At 48.9% G+C, this 4,817-nt stretch overlaps 1 long non-coding RNA gene across 1 annotated transcript; it reads right to left on the bottom strand.

Moving 5' to 3' along the window:
* Positions 1–2,223: 2,223 nt before the first annotated feature.
* Positions 2,224–4,501, bottom strand: LOC115248446 (uncharacterized). Its single transcript, XR_003887321.1, has 3 exons — positions 4,377–4,501; positions 3,816–3,954; positions 2,224–2,932 (listed from the first exon to the last, which is right to left on the bottom strand). It is a non-coding gene; the product is annotated as an uncharacterized lncRNA (long non-coding RNA).
* Positions 4,502–4,817: the final 316 nt, after the last annotated feature.

Raw genomic sequence — 4,817 nt, 5'->3', positions numbered from 1 at the left:
ATCTCTACCAGGACCAGCGTCTCCATGCCCACGTCTCTCCTGACCCATCTCTACCAGGACCAGCGTCTCCATGTCCACGTCTCTCCTGACCCATCTCTACCAGGACCAGCGTCTCCATGCCCACGTCTCTCCTGACCCATCTCTACCAGGACCAGCGTCTCCATGCCCACGTCTCTCCTGACCCATTTCTACCAGGACCAGCGTCTCCATGCCCACGTCTCTCCTGACCCATCTCTACCAGGACCAGCGTCTCCATGCCCACGTCTCTCCTGACCCATCTCTACCAGGACCAGCGTCTCCATGCCCACGTCTCTCCTGACCCATCTCTACCAGGACCAGCGTCTCCATGCCCACGTCTCTCCTGACCCATTTCTACCAGGACCAGCGTCTCCATGCCCACGTCTCTCCTGACCCATCTCTACCAGGACCAGCGTCTCCATGCCCACGTCTCTCCTGACCCATTTCTACCAGGACCAGCGTCTCCATGTCCACGTCTCTCCTGACCCATTTCTACCAGGACCAGCGTCTCCATGTCCACGTCTCTCCTGACCCATCTCTACCAGGACCAGCGTCTCCATGTCCACGTCTCTCCTGACCCATCTCTACCAGGACCAGCGTCTCCATGCCCACGTCTCTCCTGACCCATCTCTACCAGGACCAGCGTCTCCATGCTCACGTCTCTCCTGACCCATCTCTACCAGGACCAGCGTCTCCATGTCCACGTCTCTCCTGACCCATCTCTACCAGGACCAGCGTCTCCATGCCCACGTCTCTCCTGACCCATTTCTACCAGGACCAGCGTCTCCATGCCCACGTCTCTCCTGACCCATCTCTACCAGGACCAGCGTCTCCATGTCCACGTCTCTCCTGACCCATCTCTACCAGGACCAGCGTCTCCATGCCCACGTCTCTCCTGACCCATTTCTACCAGGACCAGCGTCTCCATGCCCACGTCTCTCCTGACCCATTTCTACCAGGACCAGCGTCTCCATGCCCACGTCTCTCCTGACCCATCTCTACCAGGACCAGCGTCTCCATGCCCACGTCTCTCCTGACCCATCTCTACCAGGACCAGCGTCTCCATGCCCACGTCTCTCCTGACCCATCTCTACCAGGACCTGGTCACTGGTCAGTGCAAAAGTAAATGTTCCCATAACTGCTTGGTGCAAATTTACTGTGTCTCAGAAACTGGATCTGCTTTGAGGGCTGCTTCTTCTTGGCTGGTTCTGAATGTGCTCCTGTAATTTCCGAGATGCTGCTTGCTCTCTTAACAATTTTAAAACCAGGGAGAGCTCTGACCCAAGGACAGTTTTTTCTATTCCAGTTCTCTGAAACATACACTAAACCAAATTAGTCACTATACTAAATAAAGGCTGAAAACAGAGGCTGGTCCTAAACGCTGCTGTTTGCAGATTCAGCAGAGATGACGTCTCACAGAAACTCGTGTGTAGGGTGATCGATGTCGTCTGCAGGTTATCCTGGTGGACCCCCATTTAAGTCAGAGCTCCAGATCAGACTGAGGCCTCCGGCTCTTTCCGAGGCAGTGGCATCAGACAACTGGACAAAACTGAGAGAATAGCTAGCAACAAACCCGTTTTCAACCTAAGAGTTTCTGTTCCATCATAGCATTTACTCATTATCAGTAAATCAGGCACTAGAACTTCCCGTGTTCACACAGCTCCTCGAGCAGGTTTGGGGCCACCAGTGAAGAGCCTGGCGTGGGGGAGGGGCTTCATCCTGACTGAAGGCTTTCTGTTTGGACAAAAGAATCTAATTGAGAACAAACTGTCAGTGCAGGACACAAGACCATGACTGGAGGAGGGGCTGCTCCAGGCAGAAGGCCAACACTGGAGACCTGGCCAACTCCTGGCCCCCCAGGCTTAGTCCATCAGAGGCCCTGGGCCCCTCCAGGGTCCTCCAAGGTCCTCAGGCCACTTGTGAGTGATACAAGAGGTTGCAGACGATAACACGGGCTGTGACCTAAACACAAAAGGTTTTCACAGGACGATCTCACCCACAACAAGAGAGTGCAGGGGGGAAGGGGGGTGGGTCCTCAGGAGGGGTTTGATTCTTCACAGTTAATCACTTTGAAACTGATCTGTGGTCTGAAAACTGAAGCCTTGTTGATGGTCTCAGGGAGACTGAACCTGCCCCACCGAGAGCTGAATGAAGATTCAAACTTTGGTAAGAACACAAACACCCAAATATTGCTCTGTTGTCATGGTTACAACTTTATTTGCAACTTTTAAGTATTTCCAAAAGTATTTTTACCAGTCTTGTTTTATTTAGATTTTCTATTCAGCAACTAGGAGCAGCACAACTTCCCAGCTCGCTCTGAGGTCCCTGGTCACGTGTGACGTCTGGGGGATGGAGGAAGATGAGAAGGTCTCCTCAGCCAGATTACTCCTTGTTTTTAAAGCACCGTAGAAAATGCTGTTCCTACTGCATCTACAATGAGACTGAGAGTGTGTAGAGGTGCCCAGCAGGACGGTGATATGTCGGGTACGGGAAAGGGACAGGAAGTGGACCTCAGGACTGAGTAGATTTCAGGACCAGGCTATGGACAGACCACATATGGACAAGATCACAAATCGCTCTCTTGCTTCCTGATGTTGCTGGTTACTCGTGGTAGGCCAGTCCAAACATGATCTGGACACTTGGTTGGACCCAACAGGTCTGATCCAGGAGCTGCGGTGCTCTTCACAGACCTTTTTGTCGACTGTGTGAACAAAGTTCCTCAGTCATCTCACTGATTTTCTGTGACAAAAGAGCGAAAACACACCGAGGAGCAGCACTTGAGTCTGAGAGTCTGTTCACCAACAACCAGCCAATCAGAGCTCACTTTCAGCCATCAGCCACTCTGCTCTGAAGGAATTCTGTGACATCAGCGCAGACAACCCATCTTCATCCTCGTGATGCAGAAATCGTTGTCCTGTGATAGGTTGAAGAACAAGCCAACAGGTTTTTGTCAGTGTGCAGAACGTGCGCTCTTCACGCCCGATCCTGGGGCGTTCGATCCCCTCCCCCACCACCCCAATTGTGTCCTGACAAAGCAAAAAACTTTTCTATAGTTTTTCTGCTGTGTATGTTGGGCATGGGCACACGCACACGCACGTGCACGTGCACATACACGGGGGGGTTCAAAGGCGGGGGAGAAAAAGACGGACAGATGGAGTAATTGTGACTGTGAGGGAGACATCTGTGGAGATGGAGACAGACAGAGAGATGGACAGCAAGACAGGAAGAGAGACAACAAATTTAAATTGGAGATAAAATTGATTTGGAATCAAAGAAACAAATGATCTCTTTCTCTCTGTCACACACACACACACACACACACACACACACACACACACACACACACACACATCCTCTTAATGTAATCTTAAGCATCCCAAAACTCGCCATCCTGATCTAAACCTAGTTTGAACCTAAATTCAGGCCTTACTCTTCCAACACTCATATATACACAATAGGAAGATGTGCATGTATGTAAATATGTAACAAGTACAAGAACACACACACACACACACACACACTTGATTTTTCCTGCTCAAATATGTTTTGTGCAGAACTATTTAGACATATATAGACATATATTCTGGAAATCATTCCAGTGGACAATAAAAGATCAGGATGTGATCTAATCTCTACACGGCTGTTTTTCTTCTGTCATCTACATTTTCTTTCATCACATTTTTCATCGTGTGGAGATTAAGCGGTATATGGACGCCACCATGACTCTGGTGAAGATAAGAGCGAGTCTGGAGTCCATGAAGATCAGCAGATTTCATAAACGGTTTCTCTGTAGATACCTTCAGAATACAGCTCCATACAGCTCAGAATTCATCGTGTGCTTCTGGCAGCAGCCGCATGATCAATAAATGACAGACAGGGCATCTTCAGTGTCGGCTGCTCTCTTCAGGTCAGTCACCTCTGAACAGGACACAAAGCCTGCAGTCAAAGGAAAGGGCCAAATCTCTCCACAGTCCACTGAGAAGAGCTCTTTGTGTGTCAGAGACACCACACAGGAAGCTTTTCTGAAGCCATTTAGGAATGATTAATCCCTCAAACCCCCCTAAATGATCCAAACCCTGTTTGATCCAGGACTGGAGGTGAGTTTAGACACCTCCACCTGTGGACCAATCAGAGGTGACAATTGAAAGCCTGTGATAATGTAAATCGCAGCATTTTTTAAAATACCAAACTTAGATTGGTCATCATTATTTTCAAATCAATTCAGAGGAGTGAGATGAAAAAGAGAGAAGACATAGAGGAGAAATTAGAGAAGATGGAGAAGGTGTAGATGGTTGGTTGATCACTACCACAAGGTCTTCAAAATATGTTTTAGTCGTTCCTGTGGCACCTGGACTCACCTGGTGATATCACATCAGCAGGTGTGTGTAGCCTCTGGGTGATTAGTGACATAGTGAGGACCTGCGTAGGTGCATGTATTTATGTGATCAGTTTTCCTGGTGAATGGATCAGTGGACCAGGGGTCATTCTGGGATCAGAGCTAATTCATTCAGGAAATCCATCTTCTTTGTTGGTTGTCTTCTTGTCACTGTGAATTCCTGTCGACAGCTTCTTCTCTGCTTCTTAATTCCTTCTTCGCCGCTTCAGTGAGCGCAGAGGTGAAAACAGCTTCGAGAACATTAGCTTTTCTCAGAGCGCCGTATTTCTAATCTCCTGTCAGAATGACAATGCAGAAAACATGAAAACAACTTTCACACCTTCCACTTAGTCCACGCACAAACGGTTCTAAATGAATTTTGAATGTTGAACCATTCATAACTTATTTCCTGCTTCACGTCTAA

This window comes from Takifugu rubripes, unplaced genomic scaffold, assembly GCF_901000725.2.
Source record: "Takifugu rubripes unplaced genomic scaffold, fTakRub1.2, whole genome shotgun sequence".
Taxonomy (NCBI): Eukaryota; Metazoa; Chordata; class Actinopteri; order Tetraodontiformes; family Tetraodontidae; genus Takifugu; species Takifugu rubripes.
This window is presented reverse-complemented; position numbering and strand designations above follow the sequence as displayed.